Source organism: Ascaphus truei, chromosome 4, assembly GCF_040206685.1.
Source record: "Ascaphus truei isolate aAscTru1 chromosome 4, aAscTru1.hap1, whole genome shotgun sequence".
In the NCBI taxonomy this organism is placed as follows: domain Eukaryota; kingdom Metazoa; phylum Chordata; class Amphibia; order Anura; family Ascaphidae; genus Ascaphus; species Ascaphus truei.
The window spans coordinates 3479777-3494968 of record NC_134486.1 but is presented as its reverse complement, the minus strand read 5'-3'; the positions used below and the strand labels follow the sequence as shown (position 1 = coordinate 3494968).

Sequence of the window (15192 nt, the reverse complement as noted above, 5' to 3'; positions counted from 1 at the left end):
TGCCTATGTGGGCAGATCCCCTGCTCCCTGCCCATGTGGGCAGATCCCCCTGCTCCCTGCCTATGTGGGCAGATCCCCCTGCTCCCTGCCCACGTGGGCAGATCCCCCTGCTCCCTGCCTATGTGGGCAGATCCCCTGCTCCCTGCCTATGTGGGCAGATCCCCCTGCTCCCTGCCCATGTGGGCAGATCCCCCTGCTCCCTGCCCATGTGGGCAGATCCCCTGCTCATGTGGGCAGATCCCCCTGCTCCCTGCCTATGTGGGCAGATCCCCTGCTCCCTGCCCATGTGGGCAGATCCCCTGCTCCCTGCCTATGTGGGCAGATCCCCTGCTCCCTGCCTATGTGGGCAGATCCCCCTGCTCCCTGCCTATGTGGGCAGATCCCCTGCTCCCTGCCTATGTGGGCAGATCCCCCTGCTCCCTGCCCATGTGGGCAGATCCCCCTGCTCCCTGCCCATGTGGGCAGATCCCCTGCTCCCTGCCCATGTGGGCAGATCCCCCTGCTCCCTGCCTATGTGGGCAGATCCCCTGCTCCCTGCCCATGTGGGCAGATCCCCCTGCTCCCTGCCCATGTGGGCAGATCCCCCTGCTCCCTGCCCATGTGGGCAGATCCCCCTGCTCCCTGCCTATGTGGGCAGATCCCCTGCTCATGTGGGCAGATCCCCCTGCTCCCTGCCTATGTGGGCAGATCCCCTGCTCCCTGCCTATGTGGGCAGATCCCCTGCTCCCTGCCCATGTGGGCAGATCCCCTGCTCCCTGCCTATGTGGGCAGATCCCCCTGCTCCCTGCCTATGTGGGCAGATCCCCCTGCTCCCTGCCCATGTGGGCAGATCCCCCTGCTCCCTGCCCATGTGGGCAGATCCCCCTGCTCCCTGCCCATGTGGGCAGATCCCCTGCTCCCTGCCTATGTGGGCAGATCCCCTGCTCCCTGCCTATGTGGGCAGATCCCCCTGCTCCCTGCCTATGTGGGCAGATCCCCTGCTCCCTGCCCATGTGGGCAGATCCCCTGCTCCCTGCCTATGTGGGCAGATCCCCCTGCTCCCTGCCCATGTGGGCAGATCCCCTGCTCCCTGCCCATGTGGGCAGATCCCCCTGCTCCCTGCCTATGTGGGCAGATCCCCCTGCTCCCTGCCCATGTGGGCAGATCCCCCTGCTCCCTGCCTATGTGGGCAGATCCCCCTGCTCCCTGCCCATGTGGGCAGATCCCCTGCTCCCTGCCCATGTGGGCAGATCCCCCTGCTCCCTGCCTATGTGGGCAGATCCCCTGCCTATGTGGGCAGATCCCCCTGCTCCCTGCCCATGTGGGCAGATCCCCTGCTCCCTGCCCATGTGGGCAGATCCCCCTGCTCCCTGCCTATGTGGGCAGATCCCCCTGCTCCCTGCCTATGTGGGCAGATCCCCTGCTCCCTGCCCATGTGGGCAGATCCCCTGCTCCCTGCCCATGTGGGCAGATCCCCCTGCTCCCTGCCCATGTGGGCAGATCCCCCTGCTCCCTGCCTATGTGGGCAGATCCCCTGCTCCCTGCCTATGTGGGCAGATCCCCTGCTCCCTGCCCATGTGGGCAGATCCCCTGCTCCCTGCCTATGTGGGCAGATCCCCTGCTCCCTGCCCATGTGGGCAGATCCCCCTGCTCCCTGCCCATGTGGGCAGATCCCCTGCTCCCTGCCCATGTGGGCAGATCCCCTGCTCCCTGCCCATGTGGGCAGATCCCCCTGCTCCCTGCCTATGTGGGCAGATCCCCCTGCTCCCTGCCCATGTGGGCAGATCCCCTGCTCCCTGCCTATGTGGGCAGATCCCCCTGCTCCCTGCCTATGTGGGCAGATCCCCCTGCTCCCTGCCTATGTGGGCAGATCCCCTGCTCCCTGCCCATGTGGGCAGATCCCCCTGCTCCCTGCCCATGTGGGCAGATCCCCTGCTCCCTGCCCATGTGGGCAGATCCCCCTGCTCCCTGCCCATGTGGGCAGATCCCCTGCTCCCTGCCCATGTGGGCAGATCCCCCTGCTCCCTGCCTATGTGGGCAGATCCCCCTGCTCCCTGCCCATGTGGGCAGATCCCCTGCTCCCTGCCTATGTGGGCAGATCCCCTGCTCCCTGCCTATGTGGGCAGATCCCCCTGCTCCCTGCCCATGTGGGCAGATCCCCTGCTCCCTGCCTATGTGGGCAGATCCCCCTGCTCCCTGCCTATGTGGGCAGATCCCCCTGCTCCCTGCCTATGTGGGCAGATCCCCTGCTCCCTGCCTATGTGGGCAGATCCCCTGCTCCCTGCCTATGTGGGCAGATCCCCCTGCTCCCTGCCTATGTGGGCAGATCCCCCTGCTCCCTGCCTATGTGGGCAGATCCCCCTGCTCCCTGCCCATGTGGGCAGATCCCCTGCTCCCTGCCTATGTGGGCAGATCCCCCTGCTCCCTGCCTATGTGGGCAGATCCCCTGCTCATGTGGGCAGATCCCCCTGCTCCCTGCCCATGTGGGCAGATCCCCTGCTCCCTGCCCATGTGGGCAGATCCCCTGCTCCCTGCCCACGTGTGCAGATCCCCCTGCTCCCTGCCCATGTGGGCAGATCCCCCTGCTCCCTGCCCATGTGGGCAGATCCCCTGCTCCCTGCCCACGTGTGCAGATCCCCCTGCTCCCTGCTCATGTGGGCAGATCCCCCTGCTCCCTGCCTATGTGGGCAGATCCCCTGCTCCCTGCCCATGTGTGCAGATCCCCTGCTCCCTGCCCACGTGTGCAGATCCCCCTGCTCCCTGCCTATGTGGGCAGATCCCCTGCTCATGTGGGCAGATCCCCCTGCTCCCTGCCTATGTGGGCAGATCCCCCTGCTCCCTGCCTATGTGGGCAGATCCCCTGCTCCCTGCCCATGTGTGCAGATCCCCTGCTCCCTGCCTATGTGGGCAGATCCCCCTGCTCCCTGCCTATGTGGGCAGATCCCCTGCTCATGTGGGCAGATCCCCCTGCTCCCTGCCCATGTGGGCAGATCCCCTGCTCCCTGCCTATGTGGGCAGATCCCCTGCTCCCTGCCCATGTGGGCAGATCCCCTGCTCATGTGGGCAGATCCCCCTGCTCCCTGCCCATGTGGGCAGATCCCCTGCTCCCTGCCTATGTGGGCAGATCCCCCTGCTCCCTGCCCATGTGGGCAGATCCCCCTGCTCCCTGCCTATGTGGGCAGATCCCCCTGCTCCCTGCCCATGTGGGCAGATCCCCCTGCTCCCTGCCTATGTGGGCAGATCCCCTGCTCATGTGGGCAGATCCCCCTGCTCCCTGCCCATGTGGGCAGATCCCCTGCTCCCTGCCCATGTGTGCAGATCCCCTGCTCCCTGCCCATGTGGGCAGATCCCCTGCTCCCTGCCCATGTGTGCAGATCCCCCTGCTCCCTGCCTATGTGGGCAGATCCCCTGCTCATGTGGGCAGATCCCCCTGCTCCCTGCCCATGTGGGCAGATCCCCTGCTCCCTGCCCATGTGGGCAGATCCCCTGCTCCCTGCCCATGTGGGCAGATCCCCTGCTCCCTGCCCATGTGGGCAGATCCCCTGCTCCCTGCCTATGTGGGCAGATCCCCTGCTCCCTGCCTATGTGGGCAGATCCCCTGCTCCCTGCCTATGTGGGCAGATCCCCCTGCTCCCTGCCTATGTGGGCAGATCCCCTGCTCATGTGGGCAGATCCCCCTGCTCCCTGCCTATGTGGGCAGATCCCCCTGCTCCCTGCCTATGTGGGCAGATCCCCTGCTCCCTGCCTATGTGGGCAGATCCCCCTGCTCCCTGCCTATGTGGGCAGATCCCCTGCTCATGTGGGCAGATCCCCCTGCTCCCTGCCTATGTGGGCAGATCCCCCTGCTCCCTGCCTATGTGGGCAGATCCCCCTGCTCCCTGCCTATGTGTGCAGATCCCCCTGCTCCCTGCCTATGTGGGCAGATCCCCTGCTCCCTGCCCATGTGGGCAGATCCCCTGCTCCCTGCCTATGTGTGCAGATCCCCCTGCTCCCTGCCTATGTGGGCAGATCCCCTGCTCCCTGCCCATGTGGGCAGATCCCCCTGCTCCCTGCCCATGTGTGCAGATCCCCCTGCTCCCTGCCTATGTGGGCAGATCCCCCTGCTCCCTGCCTATGTGGGCAGATCCCCTGCTCATGTGGGCAGATCCCCCTGCTCCCTGCCCACGTGGGCAGATCCCCCTGCTCCAGCAGACGTTGGTTTGACCGCGTTGCACACGGGCTAATTTAACAGGAGTCCGGAATGTTCTATAGAAAATGTTATGGCTTGTTTCCATTATTGGGGCAGAAACAGAGGTCTTGCATAACTCCCCCCAAATATCCTGCCACTCCCCATTATCTAATCTCCTCCCTATGTGGGAGTGCCAGGCTGCAAGTGTAGGCGTTATGCCTTCTGTATAGAGAGGATAGCGCCCTCTGAATCCTGGATAAGACGTGCCCAGGCTTCTCACTATATATAACACTATATATAATATATTGTAAAGGTGCTGGCTCTCTTGGGAAACTTGTTCTGTTTGGAGGTTTGTTAAATCCGGTCCTGAAAGTATTGGTAGAAGGGAATTTGTTGTTCAGTTTTGTCTCGCGGTTGTTGCATTGAGCTCCCAGCACCTTGTGGATCCTGGATATACCCGCTGTGTTTAACGCGGTGATAAGTGGCGCAAATCCCACTCCGTTAAAGGGTTTAATCACATTAATTACAGTAGACGGTGAAAGCGTGCTGGAGAGCGGCAGTTTGGGACTCGCAGTGCTCCAGTTACGGAGAGCGTTCGGGATAAATGGCGTGCTCTGGTGTGAAATCAGCACCGCTATAGGCCTGGCCTCTGTAATTCTATCCAAAGGGCGTCAGCCGGCGCGGCCCAGCGCCATGGCGTGCTCTGGTGTGAAATCAGCACCGCTCTAGGCCTGGCCTCTGTAATTCTATCCAAAGGGCGTCAGCCGGCGCGGCCCAGCGCCATGGCGTGCTCTGGTGTGAAATCAGCACCGCTCTAGTCCTGGCCTCTGTAATTCTATCCAAAGGGCGTCAGCCGGCGCGGCCCAGCGCCATGGCGTGCTCTGAGCGATGCTGCAGAGGGTACAATTCTATGTCAGGGCCGCTAACCCTCCTTGCTCCTTGGGGAACATAACATCTTCCACCTAATACGGGTTTTTTTCCTTTCCAAATGGATCTCGTATTGTGCTTCCTGATTTTGTCAAAAAAAGGACTTTGGAGCCGGGATGGGCCGTAAAAAAAGTGAAGAAACAAATTTCTGCGATATCGCCGTTTTAATAGCGGCCATTCTACCCACCGAGTGAGCACGAGCCCTTTCCACGAGTCTAACACCGTACTTAGATCAGCGAGTGTTTTACTGGAATTCAACTCGTACAATCAACAGCATCGTGTAATACTGCTGGATCATTATATAACCTATCGGGACGAATTGGTGACCAGTGTTTGGTCGGAAGGAAGGACCCTGCTGTCCTAAAACGTTACCCTGTCTTTGGCTCTGAAAAACCCAATACACTTTGAAGTTTTTTGCGTGCTCCTTCTTTGCCTTGCTTGTTGTTACTAATATGGATCCTGCTTTGGGACGCCGGGATCCTGCTTTGGGACGCCGGGATCCTGCTTTGGGACGCCGGGATCCTGCTTTGGGACGCCGGGATCCTGCTTTGGGACGCCGGGATCCTGCTTTGGGACGCCGGGATCAGCAGGAGGTGAGCACCAAAAGTGAATACTCCTTATTTATTTCTCAAATAGTGCTGTGCCACTTATATCTATATATTTTACAGATATATATACCGCCCCGTTCATTAGATATATATACCACCCGCGCGTTATATATATATATATACATATATACAGCCCGTTCATTAGATATATATACCACCCCGTTCATTAGATATATATATATATATATACCGCCCCGTTCATTAGATATATATACCGCCCCGAGCGTTACAGATATATATACCGCCCCGCGCGTTACAGATATATATACCGCCCCGCGCGTTACAGATATATATACCGCCCATTCATTAGATATATATACCGCCCCACGCGTTACAGATATATATATATATATATCACCACGACTATTAAGGTTATGGTGGGTAACCATAACCTTAATAGTCGTGGTGATTACCGACTCTTATCTCATTTGAGCAAATGTCAGCAAGCCAACCTCACACTGATGATACCCATCAAGGTTGAAACATGTCTGTGAGTGGGTTAACTGACTTTGCATCTCCCAAGTCCTTGCTTAAAAGCTGTGTTTAAAGCAGCATGCATTGACTAAGGGTTGCTCATGTAATGTGAGCATGAGATAAAAAGTGGCACTGTGTGCTCATTTGCATGTCATTTCCCAGAATCCCTTGCTGCAGTGGAAGTGCTGTTTGCTGGGTGATAATGGTGAAAGACATGCAAATGAATATACAGGAATATTTAGAGTTGCTATATATATATGTAGCCCTTTTTCTGACACCTTACTAAGGGACTACTAGTACTGTACTCAACCTGCGGCTCCAGGAGAACTGAGCCTCCGCTAGCTTGGAGCCTGGGGTAACGGTTCTAGCGCAGCGCCTCCACTTGCCCAGGATCCCCGTTATGTAAGATTGCCCTGGGCAAGAAACATACAACAGTGCGTGCAACCAAGTTTTACTATGCATAGGCAGTCTTATCTTATTCTCTATATAACATCACACATAACTTGCATATATGTACATTATAATGTTAAAGTCCTTATACTACCGTGGCTCAGCCACATCCCTAGAGGATTTGTCCAGTATTACAGTGGCTCCGCCACGCTCTTAGAGGGATGTCCTTGTAAGAGGTATTAGCTAATACGCTCAGTCCGCTAGCCACTTGCTAGTGCCACTACAAGAGTTATTCCTAAGGCGGGATCAGCGCCTGATGACCGGTGTTGGTGCACTTGCTTTTACAATTGTACCTTCCGGTCACGGCGGTGACCGGTGCCTCTTCGCAAAGGGTCCGTTGTCTCCGTCCTTGAACTCCAGATGTCTGTGACCGTCCACGACTCTGTGCGCTGTCCCTAACTAAGGGGACAATTCCTACCACTATCGGGCGTCCCTGCAGTACAGCAGCCTACTGTGACTCAGGGAAACCTCCTATGGGCCTGGGGGTAATAGTTGGCCTATGCAGGCGGGTCACGGACCCCCTGCACTCACACTACCTCCTCTCGCTCGGTCCCAAGCTCTTCTGCCTAGCGTGGTCTCTCCCCCACGCTTCCTGTTCCTCCTTTCTTAATTCCCCCCTCTCATTGGCTCCTAGCGTCAGGTGACTGTTCCAGAGCTCGCGAGAGTTGTGGGCCATTATCAGAGCCTTTCCCTTATTGGCCTGTCGTTCGCGCGCTCCCATTGCGCTTGCGCGACCTCTTCACCCCGTCAGTATCCTTTGCAATATTGCGCAACAACATGGCGGCACCCTGTACTACCGTGCCGTCGCGGAACCTGCCGTACTCCCTCTGCGCGCACACATGGTATATAACACACCCTTACATATATATATATATATATATATATATATATACACACCGCCCGTTCATTAGATATATATACCGCCCCGCGCGTTACAGATATATACACCGCCCCGCGCGTTACAGATATATATACCGCCCCACGCGTTACAGATATATACACCGCCCCGCGCGTTACAGATATATATACCGCCCCACGCGTTACAGATATATATACCGCCCGTGCGTTACATATATATATATATATATATATATATATATATATATATATATATATATATATATATATACCGCCCCGCGCGTTACAGATATATATACCGCCCCGCGCGTTACAGATATATATACCGCCCCGCGCGTTACAGATATATATACCGCCCCGCGCGTTACAGATATATATACCGCCCCGCGCGTTACAGATACCAGCGCAGGAGACTGGGATTATACTGAGAGACACAGAAGATACCAGCGCAGGAGACTGGGATTATACTGAGAAACACAGAAGATACCAGCGCAGGAGACTGGGATTATACTGAGAAACACAGAAGATACCAGCGCAGGAGACTGGGATTATACTGAGAGACACAGAAGATACCAGCGCAGGAGACTGGGATTATATTGAGAGACACAGAAAATACCAGTGCAGGAGACTGGGATTATACTGAGAGACACAGAAGGTACCAGCGCAGGAGACTGGGATTATATTGAGAGACACAGAAAATACCAGTGCAGGAGACTGGGATTATACTGAGAGACACAGAAGGTACCAGCGCAGGAGACTGGGATTATACTGAGAGACACAGAAGATACCAGCGCAGGAGACTGGGATTATACTGGGAGACACAGAAGATACCAGCGCAGGAGACTGGGATTATATTGACAGACACAGAAAATACCAGCGCAGGAGACTGGGGTTATACTGAGAGACACAGAAGATACCAGTGCAGGAGACTGGGATTATACTGGGAGACAGAAGATACCAGCGCAGTAAACTGGGATTATACTGAGAGACACAGAAGATACCAGTGCAGGAGACTGGGATTATACTGGGAGACATAGAAGATACCAGTGCAGGAGACTGGGATTATACTGAGAGACACAGAAGATACCAGTGCAGGAGACTGGGATTATACTGAGAGACAAAGAAGGTACCAGCGCAGGAGACTGGGATTATACTGAGAGACAAAGAAGGTACCAGCGCAGGAGACTGGGATTATACTGGGAGACACAGAACATACCAGCGCAGGAGACTGGGATTATACTGAGAGACACAGAAGATACCAGTGCAGGAGACTGGGATTATACTGAGAGACACAGAAGATACCAGCGCAGGAGACTGGGAGACACAGAAGATACCAGCGCAGGAGACTGGGATTATACTGGGAGACACAGAAGATACCAGCGCAGGAGACTGGGATTATACTGAGAGACACAGAAGATACCAGTGCAGGAGACTGGGATTATACTAAGAAACACAGAAGATACCAGTGCAGGAGACTGGGATTATACTGAGAGACACAGAAGATACCAGCGCAGGAGACTGGGGTTATACTGAGAGACACAGAAGATACCAGCGCAGGAGACTGGGATTATACTGGGAGACACAGAAGATACCAGCGCAGGAGACTGGGATTATACTGGGAGACACAGAAGATACCAGCGCAGGAGACTGGGGTTATACTGGGAGACACAGAAGATACCAGCGCAGGAGACTGGGGTTATACTGAGAGACACAGAAGGTACCAGCGCAGGAGACTGGGGTTATACTGGGAGACACAGAAGATACCAGCGCAGGAGACTGGGATTATACTGAGAGACACAGAAGGTACCAGTGCAGGAGACTGGGATTATACTGAGAGACACAGAAGGTACCAGTGCAGGAGACTGGGATTATACTGAGAAACACAGAAGATACCAGCGCAGGAGACTGGGATTATACTGAGAGACACAGAAGGTACCAGTGCAGGAGACTGGGATTATACTGAGAGACACAGAAGGTACCAGTGCAGGAGACTGGGATTATACTGAGAAACACAGAAGATACCAGCGCAGGAGACTGGGATTATACTGAGAGACACAGAAGGTACCAGCGCAGGAGACTGGGATTATACTGGGAGACACAGAAGATACCAGCGCAGGAGACTAGGGTTATACTGGGAGACACAGAAGATACCAGCACAGGAGACTGGGGTTATACTGAGAGACACAGAAGATACCAGTGCAGGAGACTGGGATTATACTGAGAGACAGAAGATACCAGTGCAGGAGACTGGGATTATACTGAGAGACACAGAAGATACCAGCGCAGGAGACTGGGATTATACTGAGAGACACAGAAGATACCAGCGCAGGAGACTGGGATTATACTGAGAGACACAGAAGATACCAGTGCAGGAGACTGGGATTATACGGAGAGACACAGAAGATACCAGCGCAGGAGACTGGGGTTATACGGAGAGACACAGAAGATACCAGCGCAGGAGACTGGGGTTATACTGAGACACAGAAGATACCAGTGCAGGAGACTGGGATTATACTGAGAGACACAGAAGGTACCAGCGCAGGAGACTGGGATTATACTGGGAGACACAGAAGATACCAGCGCAGGAGACTGGGGTTATACTGGGAGACACAGAAGATACCAGCGCAGGAGACTGGGATTATACTGAGAGACACAGAAGGTACCAGACACAGAAGATACCAGTGCAGGAGACTGGGATTATACTGAGAGACAGAAGATACCAGTGCAGGAGACTGGGGTTATACTGAGAGACAGAAGATACCAGCGCAGGAGACTGGGAATATACTGAAACACAGAAGATACCAGTGCAGGAGACTGGGGTTATACTGAGAGACACAGAAGATACCAGCGCAGGAGACTGGGATTATACTGAAAAACACAGAAGATACCAGCGCAGGAGACTGGGATTATACTGAGAGACACAGAAGATACCAGCGCAGGAGACTGGGGTTATACTGAGAGACACAGAAGATACCAGCGCAGGAGACTGGGGTTATACTGAGAACACAGAAGATACCAGCATAGGAGACTGGGGTTATACTGAGAACACAGAAGATACCAGCGCAGGCGACTGGGATTATACTGAGAGACAGAAGATACCAGTGCAGGAGACTGGGATTATACTGAGAGACAGAAGATACCAGTGCAGGAGACTGGGATTATACTGAGAGACACAGAAGGTACCAGTGCAGGAGACTGGGATTATACTGAGAAACACAGAAGATACCAGCGCAGGAGAGGGGGGTTATACTGAGAGACACAGAAGATACCAGCGCAGGAGAGGGGGGTTATACTGAGAGACACAGAAGCCAGGAATCTACCTACCCCCAACCCAAATATCTACCCCCGCCTCATCCCAACCCAAATATCTACCCCATCCCCCTCCTAACCCAAATATCTACCCCCACCTCCTCTCAACCAAAAAATCTACCTCACCCTCCTCCCAACCCAAATATATACCCCCGCCTCCTCCCAACCCAAATACCTACCCCCAACCCAAATATCTACCCCACCTCATCCAACCCCCAAATATCTACCCCCGCCTCATCCCAACCCAAATATTTTCCACTCCCTCCTCCCAACCCAAATATATACCCCCGCCTCCTCCCAACCCAAATATCTAACCCCGCCTCCTACAAACCCAAATATCTACCCCCCACCTCCTCCCAAACCAAATATCTACCCCATCTTCCTCCCAAACCAAATATCTACCTCTTGCCACCTCCCAAACATCTACCCTCCGCCCCCTCACGACACATATCTACCCCCGCTTCCCAACCCAAATATATACCCCCACCTCCTCCCAACCCAAATATCTACCCCCATCTCCTACCAATCCAAAAATCTACCTCACCCTCCTCTCAACCCAAATATCTACCCCCGCTTCCTCCCAACCCAAATATCTACCACATCCCCTTCCCAACCCAAATATATACCCCCATCCTCCTCCCAACCCAAATATCTACACCCGCCTCCTCCCAACCCAAATATCTACCCCCATCCTCCTCCCAAACCAAATATCTACCCCCATCCTCCCAAACCAAATATCTACCTCCTGCCTCCTCCCAAACCAAATTTCTACCCTCCGCCTCCTCCCGACACATATCTACCCCCGTCTCCTCAGCCCAAATATCTACCCCCACCTCCTCCCAACCCAAATATTTAACCCCGCCACCTCCCAACCTAAATATCTACCCCCTCCTCCTCCCAAACCAAATATCTACCCCCATCCTCCTCCCAAATCAAATATCTACCCCGCCTCCTCCTAACCAAAATATCCACCCCAATCTTCCTCCCAAACCACATATCTACCACCACATCCTCCCTACCCAAATATCTACCTCCATCCTCCTCCCAGCCCAAATATCTACCCCGCAATCTACCAACTGAAATATCTACCGCCACTTCCTTCCAACCCAAATATCTACCCCACCTCCTCCCAATCCAAATATCTACCCTCCGCCAAACCCAAATATCTATCCCCGCCTCCTCTCAACCCAAATATCTACCTCCTGCCTCCTCCCAAACCAAATATCTACCCTCCGCCTCCTCCCGACACATCTATCCCAGCCTCCTCAGCCCAAATATCTACTCCCATCCTCCTCCCACCCAAATATCTAGCCCATGCCTCCTCCCAACCCAAATATCCACACCTATCTTCCTTCCAACCCAAATATCTACCACCATCTCCTCCCAACCCAACTATCTACCTCCATCCTCCTCCCAACCCAAATATCTAACCCCTATCCTCTTCCCAACCCAAATATCTACCTCCTGCTTCCTACCAAGCCAAATATCTGCCTCTTCCCAACCCAAATATCTGCCTCCTTCCTTTTCTCAACGCAAATATGATAGGGGTGAATGAGCTTGGGGTATTTTCCTTCCTGCACTTCAAAGGGGTCCCGCTAAGCTGGAGACCCTCAGTCTAGCGAAGTGACAGTGATGAAAAGCCTCAGAGAACCAAAGTGTAAACATGGCTGGAATCTTAATAAGTGCCAGATCCCGAGCCATTGACACCTTGGGACCAAACCCCAGACTAAGCTGAAAAAAGGGTGTATCCCTGGTATGCCAAGTTGCATGGGTGTCAAGCTGACACATGCGCTTTGCACACCGGAAAGCCTTTTTGCCCGGTTTTGCAAACTGTGGGCAAAACGGAGATTGGTGGGTGAAATATTCACACGGAGGGGATTGGGTGCACATGTTAAGGATAGACTGGATCATCCTATAACTGTGTCCGCCGGACTATCCCCAGTGTGTTCCAGATACGATTCATGATGTCACTACGCTTTATGCAGGACTTCGTTCAAGCACAGCGGTTCCAGTACGCAAGGGGTTAAAAACATCGCAACCAAGACTTTACCCGAAACTTCGGAATTCGTTAGCCCTGGGGACTCCCGAACGAATTCCTACGAACTCTAACGAAATTCTTAGATTTAAGTTATTAGATCGGCAAATTGCGATCCAGCCACGGGACCTTTAAACAACGACTGCATTTCTTGCGCTCTTGCCAAGGACAATTTATTTAGTTTCCCCATCCCAGTAAGTGTTGTATTAAGTGTATTCTGAAGTTGTCGTGTGTTTGTCTTGCAAGGAAATAAATCACAATTTATTTTGCTCCTTGTGTTCAAATCGAGAATCCCAAAAATATAAAAAGTTTTGATAAGTTCGTGTCCACCGTGACACCTCCAAACCCAAATATTTGCCTCCTCCCAAACCAAATATCTACACCCCACCACTCCTCCCAACTCAAATATCTACCTCCTCCCAACCCAAAAATCTACCTCCGGTTTCCTCCAAACCCAAATATCTACCCCCCTTTAGCTCCCAACCCAAAGGTCTACCTCCATCCTCCCATCCCAAATGGCTACCTCCATCCTCCTCCCAACACAAATACCTAACTCCTCCCTCCTCCTCCCAATGCAAATATCTATCTTCGTCCTCCTCCCAAACCAAATATTTACCCCCATATTCCTCCCAACCCAAATATCTACCGCCATCCTCCTCCCGACCCAAATATCTACCCCTATCCTCCACCGGAGCATTACTAGAGGACAGCCAGGGAGGAGCGCACCCCCGAGTCTCCCACTGCTACAGCGTAGCTTCTCCCTGGCTGTCCTCTAGTAACGCTCCTGCTCCGATCACATGTTCCTCTGCTCCCACCGCCACCAGGATGTCGCCGTGGTCCTCCTCACTGTCCGCCGCCGGCTGCAGGTAAGTCACTTCTGCTGCGCTGCCGTTCTCCAAGAAGAGGACAGAGGGACAGGAGCATGACGGAAAAACCCAGCACCGGGTCCCAGCACCCTGGGTCAGTTCCGGGTAATTTTGAATGAAATATGGCCGGGTAGGCCAGGTACTGGGTAATTTCCGGGTACCCGGTACATCACTAGTCCAGACAAGAGCTCGATACTAGCCCAGACTCAACTTTCAGCCCCCCTTACATGAGAACTTGACAGAGTTACACTCAACAAACCAGATCACCAAGGTCAGTAGGGAGTGAGCCAATCTTCCGTGAGAATAAGCCCAACATTATCGACAAATTAAGGCAATTACCTAGTGCCAAACTCGATGGGGGAAATCCTACTCTTGTCCAAGCTCCCTGGACAGCTGTGGATCTCCACAGTCTGGCCAAAGAATTCCCAAAAATTAGGAGGGAACCACTAAAATTTCGAGATGAATTACAGGTTGTTATAAACTCATATAACCCCACTTGGTCTGATATTAACCAATTGATGCGTGTTTTTATCCCTAAAGAAACCCTAGAACGACTTAATACACCATCTGGGTGGCCCACTCAAGACCCAGGTCAGGAACAAAATCTGAGACAGGCTAGGAATAAACTCCTTAAAGCCATCCCCAAGGTTTGTCCTAAACGAACCGATTGGACCAAATAAACCAATGTGAACAGGAAAAGGATGAAATGTGGCCGATTAGGCTAGTCGTTTAAAATGAATTTCCGATCAACATGCCGGCATCACAAATGCACCCGAGGCGGCCCATGAGGCAGTAGTGGCAGCATATGTAAAAGGATTACAATCCAAAATAGGGGACTCTATCCATACGGATACTATTGGGTGGGAGTCATAGCCATTAACAGATATGGTGGCCGCTGCGCGACATTACGCAAATGTGTTTCAAAAAGAGATGGAAAAGTCTAAAATCATTGAAAACACAATTAATGGCTCTTCAAATTCGTAATCTTCCGGGACAGACTAACCAAGGTTTCCCCAGGCAATATCAAAACCCTAATCAATATGAACCATGTACTAGTCAACAGCAACAAGATCAGGGAGGATATGGGAGAAGGGGTAATGGATGGGGACGAGGAGAAAATCAAAGCAGATCTCGTTGTGGAGTCTGCCACTATTACAAACAACCGTTGCAGGCTAAATCTCAGTCACGGGAAAATCCTTAGGTAGAATTCCCTGCACTTAGGAGAGTATAGTTTTGTACCCCAGTTCCCAAGTAAGTGTGTATTTTCTTAAGTAGTTTGTGTAACATTGTGTGTTTGCCTTTTCCTGTGAATAAATTTTCAATTTATTTCAATAAGTTGTTTTGGTCAACGTATGATCCTGGTAAAAAGGTGTAAATTGCCTGGTCTCCCGTGACAGTCATCTACAGTACATGACAATAAATACTAACTACAAATTAACATACACTAAGCGCTAGTCTAAACTTATTCCCTGTGTAAAAAATAGGATGAATATCCAATCATACGAAGCATACCATACA

At 53.1% G+C, this 15192-nt stretch overlaps 1 protein-coding gene across 1 annotated transcript in view; it reads right to left on the bottom strand.

The window, feature by feature from the left end:
• Positions 1-15192, bottom strand: part of MPV17 (mitochondrial inner membrane protein MPV17) — a 71680-nt gene that overhangs the window by 41060 nt on the left and 15428 nt on the right. The gene's annotated exons all lie outside the window — the stretch shown is intronic.